At 45.3% G+C, this 14,671-nt stretch overlaps 1 protein-coding gene across 2 annotated transcripts in view; it reads right to left on the bottom strand.

Moving 5' to 3' along the window:
- Positions 1–1,513, bottom strand: part of TPST1 (tyrosylprotein sulfotransferase 1) — a 45,745-nt gene extending 44,232 nt beyond the window's left edge. Inside the window, exon 1 of one of the 2 annotated variants that reach the window (XM_037506779.1) lies at positions 1,310–1,513. The gene's annotated coding sequence lies outside the window, so the exon portion shown is untranslated. The remainder of the gene's footprint in view (positions 1–1,309) is intronic. The other variant, XM_037506781.2, reaches the window with a different exon arrangement.
- Between the last annotated feature and the right edge of the window lie 13,158 nt (positions 1,514–14,671).

Raw genomic sequence — 14,671 nt, 5'->3', positions numbered from 1 at the left:
ATAGCTAGAAAGAGTGTTGGGGATTATGCTTTCACTCTTAAGGAACTTGTCAGAACATTCACTCCTAAGCATATCTAATCCCTTCAGCAGTTGAGTCCAAGAAATCTAAACATTCCCCCAGCTCTTAAAAAGACAAAAATTCACTGCTAGACTGGACAGTTCAGCTAATAAACAAGTGAAACACTGCTCACATACAATGCTCTTTCTGCAGGGAGGATAGGGGCTCTCTCTGCCTTGAAAGGAAAGGCTCAGTAAATACTATAGGTGGATGAGGGGGCGGGTGAGGGGGTAATTAGACTCCAAAAGTCACTAAGAACCCGTTACAAAGTCAATTAATATAATCCATGACACAAGGCTGGAATGCAGAGTCTTCAGATTAAATGCAATAAGTTACTGTCAATTTCATCCCTTTATCACACCTGGAGTTGACTAATTCTCCCTGCCGTTTCCTGCAACACTCCAGGTAGTGGGGGCAAATCCCTGGGCTACTGGACCTCTTGCCTATCACCATCTAGAGAGCACAGAGGCCTGCGAGGAGGAAGGAGGCTGACAAGCATTAGGGTCCACGCACCATGGCCAGGCCTACTGTGTGCTGGACTCGGGGCGGGCACTTCACAGGTTAAGTGCAGGTCACTCAAAGGCGAGTTAAGATGCTTAAACTACAGCCCTGACATTCGGGGAGGTAACAAGGCTGCTAAGGGTGTGTGCGTCAAGCCCAGGAAGAAGCACTGGAGATGGTGATGGACGAGAGTCACGGGAGAAGGAGAGGCAGGCATGTGGGAGCCAAAGGCGACGCTGGGGGTAGGGTGGGCCACGGGGGTGCAGCGAGGAAACGCTCTAAAGGGGCCGGCGTGGGGGTGACCGCGGAGCCCGAGCCGGGCAGAGCTGAGAGCACACAGTCGGGTCCCGGCGGGATGGAGCCCCGTCCGCGGAGGGCGCCCCGAAGGGCTGCGGGGGCCGGGACGCGGGGCGTGCGCGGAGCGGGGCAGGGCGGGAGGCCGACCCCGGCGGGATGATCGCGGCCCCCGCGAAGCCCACGACGGGCCGGGCTGGCGCTGCCGGAAGGGGTGTGGGCGCAAGACCCCGGCCCCGACAGAACCAGGGGCTCCGGGCCGGACAACTGCCCGGCGGCAGCCCTGAAGGTGAGCGGCCAGAAGGCAACGTGGAGCCGGGGGCGCCAAGACCGCGGCCGGCGGGGCGCGGAGCCAGGTGGGCGGCGGCGGGGGTCGGCGGGGGGTCGGCGGGGGGGCGGCGGGGCCGGGGCGGCGCTCCGAACCCGGAGCCGCGGCGAGCGCGGCGTCCCCCTTACCTGGGATGAGTGAGGAGCCGCCGCGCCGCCTCCCCGGCATCCTGGGCTCAGCCGCTTCTCCCACCACCTTACGTGGGGGCCATTCCGCCCGCCCCGCGAGCCCGCCCTCACCGCCAGGCGCCACCCGCTGCCGCCCGGCCCGGCCCCGCGGAGCTGCGCTGACGCGACCCGCGCCCGCGGCCGCCTCAACAGCGACTCCCGCCGTCGCCGCCTCAGCGCCGCTGCCCGTCTCCCGGGCGGGCGCGGGGTCACACGCGTGAGCCGATTGGCTGCGGGGCGCCCGAGCCGGGCGATGTGTCGGCCTCTCTGATTCGTGGGCTTCACCGGCTCCCCGCCGAGGCGGGCGGGACTTGGCGTCGCGGGGTCCCGCAGGCGCCGAGGGGCTGAGTGGGCCTGACGCGGGGGCCTGGCGGGCTGGCACCCCGGCGCCCCTCTGCGTGCGCGCCCTCCCCGCAGAGCCCCCGGGCCACCGCCTGCGTAGACGGGCTCTTGCAGAAGCAACCGTGTGCGTGGCCTAGCTAGTGGGGAAGCCGCGCCCAGGAGGCGGGCCACGTCGCCCAGCGCCCCCTTCATCCGTGAAACCCTGACTGGGCACGAAAAGACGAGCTTTCCCACCACATCCTCCCGCTGCTTGTCCACCGCTTCAGATACGACCTCTGTGACCGCTGCTGTCAGAGGAGTTTTCATTTCGGTGGAGATAACGCACAAATGCAAATATCAAATTCGCACGATATTCGATTCCACGGGAAAGTGTATATGAGGGAGAGCAGATTCTGTTCCAAATACGAGGGTGAGGGTGGGGAGTGGAAACTGATAGCTGAAAGAAAGACTTATAAACTAGAAAAGGGCACAGAGGGAAGGGAAATGTCCTTGGGAGATTTGAAATTTCATAACTGAAAAGTAACTGTTCATGTGAACAGTTCCTACAGGTACACCTACACCTGGTTCTGTCAAAACAATCATTTCAACTTTATTAGCATATTGGAAAAAGCAATGGATCAGGCCGGAATCTAATTCAAAATTCTACCATTTTGGAAGGAGTTTTGGTAGCTATAGAATGAGGTCTATAGAAAAAAGGATATGCTTTAGGGAGTTGCTATAAAGATCACGTATGTTTCACCAAAAACCTTGTACATGAATGTTTACAGCAGCATTATTCACAGTAGCCAATTAAGAGGAAGCAACCCACATGTCTATCAACTGATCAATGGATGAACAGGATATGGAATATCCACATAATGAAATATTTGACCATCAAAGGAATGAAGTTCTGATACATGCTACAAGTTAAATGAATCCTGAAAATATGCTAAATGAAAGAAACTATTCACAAAGAATCACATATCATGATCTATTTGTATGAAATGTACAGAATAGGCAAATCTGTAGATTAGTGGCCACCTTGAGCTGAGGGTTTAAGAGGAAATAGGAAGTGACTGTTAGTGAGTATGGGGTTTCTTTGAGGGACAATTGTGAAAATGTTCTAAAATTAATTGTAATAGTGGCGGTTGCATAATTCTTTGAATATACCAAAAACATTGAATTGTGCCCACTAGTTGAATTGTATGATATGTGAATTATAATTTCAATAAAACTGTTACTTTAAAAAAATATCAAATGAGGGCCTGACCCGGTGGCGCAGTGGTTGAGCGCTGGGCTGAGAAGCTGCCCGCGGCCTCTGCAGCGCCGGTTCGATCCCCAGCTGCTCCCCGGCCACCAGAGGAGGGTCCCGCATGGCACGCAGACCTCTCCTGCCGCCCGCTGCTCCCCTCAGCAGTGTACTTCGGTCCCTCTGCCTGCTCTGCTCCCCGCTCTGGCTCTGGTGAATTCTCTCACCCTCCTGTGCTTCTGACTGTACCCAGTGCTTGTATAAATAAATAAATAAATAAATCTTTAAAAAATATATATATATATATAATCAAATGAATTTTTAAAAAAAAATCATCTGAAAGTCCCTGGCTATTTTCCCTCTCCAAGAAAGAACAAGAAGGGCTCAATATAGCTGACCTTTTTTTTTTCCTTTGTTCGATTGGCAAAATCTTTTAAGCAAGTTGAGCTAAGCAAATTTAAAGAAATACCCACCATGGTATTTTTCTCTGAAACATTTTAGACTGATTTGACCTAAGCTGCTTTTGCACAGCAGAAATGGACCAGCGGGATTACAAAGCTCATCAAAAGAAATGAGCAAGGTCAGCAGGCAGAACAAGGGGAAAAGAAAAGAAAGACATAAACCTCATAGAGTTGACTATAGATAGACCTCAGTGCTGCCGGGCAGCCTCATTTAGCCAGTCTTTTAAGGTTAAGGGTTAAGGACCCTTCAGGAAAAGAGTTCACCATGACTTAAGTCACACTGGAGCCACTGCCAGCAGCATGAGGGCATTAATCACATAAACGTGGCCCCTGTCAATCTCTCTGCACCAAGCAGAAATGCACTTCTCAGAGATGACCTCTACAATGCCCCAACAACGCTTCAATCACTTACAAGACCTGAAAAAGGAATTAAATAGCTAAATGGGGGGCTGAGGACAAATTCCATAGGTGGGAATATTCAGTAAGAAAAGGGACAGGAATGCCTTTAGTGAAATCTGGCAGGGAGATATGCCCCCTGTGCAATCTCTGTGCAACACACCTCAGAATGCTCAGGCTTGGAGGAAAGCCAAAGAGGCAGCACAGCACTTTAGCACTTTTATTTGGGGTGGTGGTGGAGGGTTCCTGGCATTGCTTTGGTTTTTAGATTACCCTTCATGGCATTTCATTCGAGGATCTGGCATGGAGAAAGGGAGGTAGAGGTGAAGTTCATGGAAGGGAGAGGGAAGTCCTCAGAAATGAAAACTGGGAAAGGGAAACTTAAAATGGAAAGAAAAGCTACTTTTTTCTTAACTTCATGCAAGTGAAGGAGCGGAGGACTTTCAGAGAGCACAAACATGGCTGTGCAAGGAACTGGACAAGTGGGGTTAAAGAGAGTTCCCAAGAAATAGGATGACAGAAGATAGAAGATACCAGATCTTCCATCCTGTCTCCAGCACAGGATCTGGCCCTGGATGAATGAACGGTGGGTGAATGAATGGACAGATGCAGAGCAAATGCTGCAGCTACCAGTGCCTGCCACTAGGGCAAAGCAAAGAGGGAAGAGAACAGGAGGGCACGCAGAGTCCTTCCTAGAAGGGCTGGAAGGCTCCCAGTGAGGTCTCCAGAGCCAGAGAGGATTGATGGGAAACTGGGTTAAACTAAGTGACCCCAAAGCCTTGTCTGATTTGAAACAAGATGAAACACTTACCTCAAGGAGTCAAGGAGCTGAAGAAGATGCCTCAGAAATCTCTTGGAGCTTGTGAGAGAGAGGGATTTGAAACCAAAGGAAAATGGTGATACAATTTAAAGAAAAGGAAAAAAATGAGCATGCCTCCTCACTTTCCCCACCCCTAGATCCAGGAAAACTAGCCAGGTCAGGCCCCTCAGCCACATCATCATTTTAAAACGAGACTCCTATGAGCCGGCATTTTCCAAATGGCTAGAGTATTCCAGTATTCCTACACCTTCCAAAAAATACTTCTCTGCGCAACTCCTGCCAGGGAGGAAAGTCTCCAAGCCCAGGCTGGAACCAACCAAATGGGCTTCCTGAGCTTGGGAGCTGCACCCACGTGCTCTGCAGACCCGATACAGGAAATGCACACTGCTCTATGGGCAAGCCCAACCAGACACCTACTGGGCAGAGCTGAAGACTGGAAGCAAAGCGTCCTGCAGTTCTACTCATGACAGAAGAGATTATATGACATCCAGGAATGGTTTGTTAACTTCATCAGTTTCATGAAGCAGAATCCCTGCAGAATCTCTGCAACCCCCTTCAACCACCTGGGGACAGGGATGGGGGTAGTGACTGGGAAGTGACATATGAAGGACTTCAGAGAGGCTAGTTGGAAATATTGTTTCCGGACCAGGGAACTACGTGGTTCATTCACTTTCAGAAAATTCGTCAAAGTATACACATATATGTACTTTTCTGTATGTTTGTTAATATTTTAAATTTTAAATGATAAATTTTAAAAAGAAAACGTCTCGGGCCTCCCCGATGGCGCAGCGGTTGAGCGCTGGGTTGCGAAGCTGCCCGCGGCCTCTGCAGTGCCGGTTCGATCCCCGGCTGCTCCCCGGCCTCTGGAGGAGGGTCCTGCATGGCGCGCAGACCTCTCCTGCCGCCCGCTGCTCCCCTCAGCAGTGTACTTCGGTCCTTCTGCCTGTTCTGCTCCCCGCTCTGGCTCTGGTGAATTCTCTCACCCTCCCGCGCTTCTGACTGTACCCAGTGCATGTATAAACAAAAACAAAACAAACAAATAAATAAATAAATAAAATATGCCTCTATTAAAAAAAAAAGAATTTATTAAAAAAAAAAAGAAAAGATAACGTCTCCTAGCAGGATGTGTGGGCTCCAGCATATGAGATTTTACCAATGCCCTGCACCAGACAAGTTTCTAGGCACTGAGGCTACAGCAGCGGACAAAACAGTCCCTGCTGCCCATTCTGGACATATATTTTAATGTAGGATCTGGTGTCAATTACATATGAAGGGCATCAGAATATGTCAATCCAAAATATGCCAGTTTGGCATAAGGATTATTTTCAGTTGAAGGTAATTAAGAGAAAACAAAGGAAGAATTTTTTTGACTGTTCCCTTTCCACATAAATTTCCCTTTTGTGAAGGAAATTTTTACTTATAAAGGTGTCCCCCCCCCTTTATATGTCCACCTGGAAGAGAACAATTTGAACAGAGCACCTTATCCGAGAAGGTGATTCTGCATAACAAACATCACTAATACTCTTTATCTTCCATTAGTTTACCGCACACTTTTTTTTTTTTTTAAAGAATCTACTTTCTGCCATTTACCATCTTTGCCTTTTTTTTTTTTAAGGTTTATTTTATTTATTTATACAAGCACTGGGTACAGTCAGAAGCGCGGGAGGGTGAGAGAATTCACCAGAGCCAGAGCAGGGAGCAGAGCAGGCAGAAGGACAGAAGTACACTGCTGAGGGGAGCAGCGGGCGGCAGGAGAGGTCTGCGCGCCATGTGGGACCCTCGCTGGTGGCTGGGGATCAAACCAGCGCTGCAGAGGCTGTGGGCAGCTTCGCAACCCAGTGCTCAACCGCTGTGCCACCGGGGAGGCCCTACCAAACACTTTTACCTTACTACCATTTACTGCTCCTGGAAGTCCAAAACCTCCCCTCCCTTTCCCCTGCAAAGTTAGGTATCTAAGCCTTTACCTCTAATCGTTTAAGGAGCCAGCTTCTGACCTTCCTTGGGTCTTGTGCGCCTGTGCCCCAAAACTTTTCTCCTATGAATTTAGTGTCTGCTTAATTCTCAGGCCTCAAACACTGAGCCTAAGGAGGCGGGAAGACAGGTGTTGGCTTGCCTACACTTGCTGAACAAAAGCACTCAAGGCAATAAGACTTGCTCACTTCTCGGGGTGCCTGGGCCTCTACTCTTCTTCCTTTGCTTATACATGTCCTTCCCCCCGCATGGAACTCCTCAACTCAGCTATGCCAGTGAAAATTCCGCCAATCTCCCATGACATCACCAATGTCAACCCCACTGAAAAAAAGTCCCATGTCTGTGACTCTTGTAACTTATGCCCAGTTTACACCTCAGGCACTTCTCCCATTCTTAGTCTCTTTTAATCTGGAACAGTTCCTCACTCTGTCTTTCATTCTTGAGACATACTAGTAAAATAATTAATAGCTTTCAACTTGAGTTTGTCTGCTGTCTCAGGTTATGCATTTGGGGGGCAAGGATGTCACATTCACTCTAAGTGTTAGTACCTATCTTTTGGGGGGCACCACTCAACCATCTGTAAAAGGTATTCATGAGCTCTCTTTCATTCTGCATCATAATTAATTGTCTCTGAACAAATTCTAAACTGATGGCTAAAACTCATTAAAATTGTCCCTGATAGCTGTTTCTTTATCTTTATCCTTCTTCCAATATCTTTATCCTTCTTTATCCTTCTTCCTACACACACACACACACACACACACACACACACACACACACATCTAATAATACATATATACACAGAGATTTAATATTGAACACAGGGACTTGGACAGAAATGTGCCATGTATGCTGTGTTAACCTGAAACAAATAAATTATTTCACCAGCAAAATGAGTTTATTCAGAAACAAGAAAAACAGTTTTGAAGCTCAGTTTCATGGCAAAACACGTGTGCACATCCATAGAATAAAAAATGTCCTTTTGTAGATTTTAGAGGAGATGTTGCAAATGAAGCGTTTATTAGCGCAAACCAGGAGTTCGAAGTATAACAGCTTCTCTTTTGTTGGGTTATAGCATCTTTCACTGACTTACTGGGCAAGAAGGAACCTCCTGCCTCCTGCTGGGGCAGAAAAGTGGCATCACTTCCAGTCAGATGCAAGGCCTGGCCCTTCCAGTTGGATTCTGTAGTGTCCTGAGTGTGTGTACGTGAGAACTCTCTTCTAGCCTCCCCACCTCAATTAAATGAGGTTTCTGTACATTAACTTTCACAGCTGTATTCATTCTCTTGATGCACATTTATTGAGTGCTCACCATGTGCCAAGCCCTGTGGAAGCACTGGAGACACAGCCATGAACAAGACAGCAAGCCCATGCTTTGTTTACATTCTGGGAAAATATTTACATGCACACAATGACCATAAAAAGAATGGAAAATTGCAAGGCTTTCACATTCCCTGTACTCCCAGAAGTGCTGAGTTCAGCAATTCCAGACCAGAGGCATTAAGGAAATACGAAGGCCCTTGATGCAAATAAACGAAGTCTCTAGCAAAGTAGTTACAACAAATCTTTGATTAAGTGCAGTATTTGTCAGCTGGGTGAACCCCATTTCTGAAAGAACTAATCTCTGTTTTGTGGAAGGGCTTGGAGTTCTAAACAAAGAGGACAAAGTAAGCCTTAACAGCTGGAAAAGATGATGGCTGTATGCTGGATTTGGATAGGCCTCAAGAATAAGGAGGGGGAAGAAACTGACCACAGGTGACACATGGCAGAGGCTGGGGTGTCAAAAGTTGGCAATAATGTGCAGGCCAAGGTGAGACAAATCAATAAAAAAATCATGACACTCTCTCCCTAAACTGGAACTCTTTCTAGTGTGATGAGTATGTGACGGAAACTTGGCAAGGCTGAACTACAGACCCCAGAGTTCCCTTTCTACTAATTCCAGCTCGGGTAAGCTACAAGGGATAGTCGTTCATGAAGGTCAAGGACAGAAGCAGCAGCTGTTTTGTAGCATGCAAAACTTCTGCCTGTGTAAGAACAATTGTCTTTCTCCCCTCTGTATCTTCCTTCCTTCCTACCTGTCTATGAACAAGATTCCACCTGTGTCTATGGGGTTCCAGCTCTCTAAGACCTCCCTCCCCGACTGCCTGTCCTCCTGTGGCCTTCAAGCTTATATATACATATAGTATTATACATATATACCTATAGTATTATATAAGAATGTGTGTGTATCTATATATAGCTGTGACTAATATAACTAGTATTTTATAAACTGTTAGGAATTCAATTATCTTTTAAAAATCAAGCTATATACTTAAATACATTTCAAATATAAAACTTTATAACATCATAAAACATCAAACAAGATTCAACATGGATTATATTGTACTCATGTAAATTCTAAGCAAATTAACTAAAATTAAGTATTTCTTTAAAACAATCACCTTGATACAATAGACAAAATAGAAGTTTAATCGTTCCACGCTGATCAAAGAGTAACATTATTCAATTTTTTTAAGAACGATTTTAAAATATAAAGAGCATCTGAGGGCTTCCCTGGTGGCACAAGGGGCTAAGTCAGCACTATGAAGCTGTCCGCAGCCACTGCAGCACCAGTTCCATCACCAGCCAGCCAGGGAGCTACCCACATGGCACAGCAGACCTCTCCTGTCTTGCCCACTGCTCCCCTCAGCTGTGTATTTCAGTACATCTGCCTGTTCTGCTCCTGGCTCTGTCTCTGGTGAATCCTCTCACCTCCCACACCTCTGGCCTACAGCCCAGCTCTTATATGCATAAGTAAATAAATCTTTAAAAAAAAATAAAAAGCATCTGAGTTGTGAGTAATTTTTGTATAAATATTTCTATCTGCTGAATAAAAAACTGACTCTCACTAGTTGGGGGAAGCTGAAGAAATAACTCCAAATATTTTTCTCTAAATCCTTTACCATATTTAAAGAGCTCAGACAGAGTACAGGAATGCTGGAACATCAGGATGCTGAAAAAGTCATTGTTGTACGCACCAATACAATATTGTGAAATAAGAAGAAATATAGAGTTGGTCTTTGTCCCAAGTTCCTGGCCCGTGTCTCTTAAAACTCTTAGTCATTTCCTGAGTGAGAAGTGAGCAGGGCATCTTTTGTTATTCATAATAAGCCCCTTTCAAACATACCTGAGTTTATGTTAATGATAGTTTCCTAGATAACTTCAGATTAGGGGTTGTTTGCCAGAAGAACCAATCATGTGATCAGAGAGTTGAACTTTTAGCCTCATCCCTCAACTTCTGGGAAAGGGAATAAGGCTGAGGATTGAGTTAGTTACCAACGATCAAGGATTTTAATGAATCATGTCTATGTAATTGAATCTCCACAGAACCCCTAAACAAAGGGACTCAGAGAGCTTCAGATTGGTGAACACATCTATGTGCCAGAAAGGTGGTATACCCCAAACTTCACAGGGACAAAAGCTTGGCACCCTTCCAGACTTCACACTGGGCATCTCCTGTTCATTTTGTGTATAGCTATGCCGCCTTATTCGTGGTTTCCCTTCCCATGGTTTCAGTTACCCACTGTTAACTGCAGTCTGACAATATTATGTACAAAATGATATTCTGAGAAAAAGAAAGACGATATTCATGTTACTTTTATTATAATATTTTGTTATAACTGTCTTATTCCACTATTAGTGATTGTTAATCTCTTGCTGGGCCTGATTTATATACAAGTATACATGCATAGGAAAAACAATATATATAAGCTTCTGTACTATCTGTGGTTACAGGCATCCACTGGGGGTCTTGGAATGTGTCCTCTGTTAATGGATGGGAGTCTACTATCCTTTATAATGAACCTGTAATAAACCAGTAATAGTAATCAAACTGTTTCCCTGCAGTCTGAGTCATTTTAGTAAACTGTTGAACCTGAGCAAGAGGTTGTGGGGACAATTCATTTGTAGTCAGTCAGAAGTATAGGAGGCCTAGACTTGCAAGTAGGACATCCAGCTAGAGAACTGGTTGGTATGGAAAATCCGCACAGAAGCGTGAATACAGAAACCATTTCCTTTAGTTCAGGTGACACATAATATGTTCTCAATAAACATACCTTGAATGAATCCATGATATTTTAGGCAATTACCTCATCTGTCCTAAAACAAACCTAAAACTGATGAGTGAGTTTCCTTGCTCTGACAATGAACTCAGAGCAGCTGTATGAACAAATAGGCACTTAGTGAATAAAAACTGTGTTCTGCATTATACTAATTTCCTCCTTTTTTGTCCTAATGAAAAAAATCACATCTTCAGTGAATAAGAAGTGAATCATCTTCTAGACAAGGTTTTCCAGAACATGCCAGCATCTTGGCTACGCGTGGTCCTTTGCATTGATACGTGCGCGCGCGCGCGCACACACACACACACACACACACACACACACACACACACACATTTTTATTATAGAAGGATATAACTTAGGAACAGCTAGATGGAAGAGAGCCATAAAACAATGTGTGCCATTCTCCCCAAAGCCTGGAAGCTCACCAAGCCCCATTCTTTTGTGTTTTCTTTTTGTCTAATGCCAAGCAGTGTAATACTTGGCTCTGACTTAATTCATTAATTTCAGTTTGAACTGCATGAATCATTTTACCTATGGCATTGGTTATCTTTCTTAACCTGCATATAAGTCCTAAGATGTTATACCTAGCTTGTTTTTCCTAAACCAAAATTCCAGGGTACAGACCCAATTTGAGGAGTCCCATAGCCTCCAGCTACCTGGTTAGGTTTTGAGAATATTCAGTATAATTTACAACTCTAAAAAAAAAAAAAACTCAAAAATACTTAAAAGGACTAGAATTTGATGTCTACAAAAAGATATATTGCTAAAGACAGATAATCCATAGGACTTGTTGAACACTCTGGAAAATGGTATTTATGTCTGATTCTGGGAGGGGAAAAAAAAAAAACAAAAACACCCAGGCCTCAAAAACAGAGGCTAGGGACTAAAGAATTTCTGAACTGATGAGTTAAAATAGCTTAGGAATGTGCTGTCTGTTGGGGAATAGCCACATGAGGACACATTTTAATCATTAATGCTGATGCAGACCATATTGCTTTCCAAGAAACCCTGCCCTATCACTTTTTCCAGCCATTCTGGTCTTAGGACACAGTGAAAATTAAGCTAGCCTGGATATTCTTGGAAGGAAAATTATGCCTGAACTTGGTGGCCAGTTTCAGTCGGGTTGTGTGCTGTCAGGGTGTGATAACAAAAAGAGCACCTCCCTGGGTCGTCCAGGCAGGAGAGAGGGATTCATCAACTGACCACTTCCAGAGAATACACTCCTCTTGGTTTAGAGACCACAGAGAAGAATCCACCCCCACAATCCAAATATGACCGCATTTGACCTGTGTTTCTGAAATGTGGCCAGGACTCACTTTTTATCCAGTTATTCTATCTCAACAGATTTTGCAATTTGAATCATTGGATCAGGTATGATACAGCTAAGTACCCAGTACAGTTAGATCAGCGAATTTTACCTGGGAGCACATCTCCTGAAGAGATGTTTCAAAATCATAGGTCCTGGACCCCCATTCTGAATCCACTGAATCAGAAAATCTGGGACCGAGATTGGTTGTTGGTGAAAGGTCATGGAGTTCTAACTCAAGCCCTGAGTTAGGATCCAGTGCAAGGAACACTGTGCCAATATAGCACTTAATAGTTTTTCTTTTTATGTTAAAAATATTTGTTTCACCTGAGTCACCAAAATACAGTAGAGGTTACATTCTATAGTGTATACTAGACAAGCTTCTCCTTTTAATGATTTTGTTAAAGTGCAGATTATGATTCAACAGGTCTAGGTTGGGACCTGACAATTTACATTCCTAACAAATGCCCAGATAGTGTATACACTGCTGGTCCACAGTCCATACTGTCTATACCAGCCAGGCCAGTCATTCTTAACCTGGGGTAGTTTTGCCACCACCACCCCTAAGGCACACTTGGCAGTGAGAAATGTCTGGAGACATTTGGGAGGGGGGAGTTAACGATCCAGCAGATAGAGACTATAGGTGCTACTAAACATGTAGTGGGAGCCCACTGCACAGAATTATCCAGCCCAAAATGTCTTTGGTTCTGAGTTTAAGAAATCCTGGACTAGACCAAATGCAGAACCTATAAGGTTTCTGAAAAGTCATTACTTTGTAAGTCTTAATTCCTTGTCCCATCAAAGGCATTAAAAGGTAGGGCAGTTGGGTTTAAGGAGATCATTTTTTGGAGAGCATTTATCACAGGAGATATACATTTGCCATGCACCCTATGAATGAGGTGAGCTCCTCAGAGAACCCACCGAGTTACCCAAGTATCTAAGTGCTGACTTCACACATAGAACAAATATGAAACCAGGTCACGGTAGTAGTCAAACAAGAATTTTCCTGTTCACCTTTCCTCTCCTCCCAAACTGCCTTCCAACCCCAGGGATTCAAAAGTTAATCACTCACAAACTATTACCCAATTTCAGGCTTTCCACTTGTGTCCTATATCCCTGTCTTCACTCGTCAGAACCCTTCCACTGCTCCCTTCTCCCCAGGTTTTCAAGATCTCATTGAAATTCTCCTCCCTTGACCATCCTCGCCTAGAGGGGTGTGACCCTTCTTTGTCACTCCATTTATATGCCTGTGATCATAGCTCTCCTCACATTGTATTCTTTAAAAAAAAAACAAACAGTTCTGTTGAGCTACAATTCACATTCTATACAATTCACCCACCTAAAGTATACAGTTTAATGGTTTGTAATATATTCAAGATATGTGCCACCATCACCACAATTCTAGAACATTTTTATCACTTCCCAAAGAAATCCTATTGCCACTCACTCTTCCCTGTCCTCTTCCACCCCCATCCCCATTCTAAGCAAACACAAATCTGTTTTTTCTCTGTAGATTTCCCTATATAGACATTTCATATAAATAGGTTAATATAATATGTGGTCTTTTGTAGCTGACTTCTTTCAGTCAGCATAATATTTTCAAGATTTATTCGCGCGGTAGCATGTATCAGTACTTCATTCTTTTTCATGGCCAAATTCTAATATTTCATTGTATGGCTATACTACATTTTGTTCATCTACTCATCAATTGATGACCACTTGGGCTGTTTCCACCTTTTTGTTATTATAGTGCTGCTGTGAACATCTGTGTACAAGTTTTTGTGTGGGCAATTTTTCATTTCTCTTGGGTATGTACCTAGGTATGGAATTGCCAGGTCACATGGTAACTATGTGTAGTCACTTCAGGACCAGCCAGGCTGTTTTGCAAATGACTGTGCCATTCTACGTTGCTGCCAGCAGTGTTGAGTGTTCCGATTTCTCCTCATCCTCATTAAAACTCATCAGTCTCTCTGACTATAGCCATCCTAGTAGGTGTGTGGTGGCATCTCACTGTGCATCTCTCAAGCACTGCTTAACAAGTCTCTCTAATCCTTAACTCTGACCTGCTTCCCAGGAAACCCAACCTGTGGCAAAAGATCTCTTGGTTCTACTTTTGGAGACTATCCTCCAGAAGAGCAATGACTCTCTCTTCTAGTCTCTAGCCCCCAAGTTACACTTCTAAATCATAGATAGCTTATTTGAGTTTGACTCTTGTAGTTAAAAGCCTCTAGTTGTTCGTGTCTGTTCAAGCCGCTGTCGAGTGCCCTTCTCCACTGACTCTGGACTTGGTCATTCTGACTTGCTTTGGCCAATGGGACATTAATAAATATAAAGTGAGGGCCTCCCCAGTGGCGCAGCAGTTGAGCACTGGGCTGTGAAGCTGCCCGCAGCCTCTGCAGCACCGGTTCGATCCCCGGCTGCCTGGGCGAGGGTCCCACATGGCGCGCAGACCGCTCCTGCCGCCCGCTGCTCCCCTCAGCAGTATACTTCGTCGGTCTGCCTGTTCTGCTCCCCGCTCTGGCTCTGGTGAGTTCTCTCACCTTCCCACACGTCTGACTATACTCAGTGCTTGTATAATTAATCAAATCTTTTAAAAAAAAATATATATATATATATAAAGTGAGCAGAGACTTGAAAAGTGCTTTCCCCTGGGGCTTGTTCTTTTGCTGCCCTTTGGAAATGTAAAACTCTTAGAA

This window comes from Talpa occidentalis, unplaced genomic scaffold, assembly GCF_014898055.3.
Source record: "Talpa occidentalis isolate TD23 unplaced genomic scaffold, MPIMG_talOcc4v2.1 talOcc4.12, whole genome shotgun sequence".
NCBI lineage: Eukaryota > Metazoa > Chordata > Mammalia > Eulipotyphla > Talpidae > Talpa > Talpa occidentalis.
The sequence above is the reverse complement of the archived record's forward strand: the minus strand, read 5'-3'. Positions and strand labels throughout refer to the sequence as shown.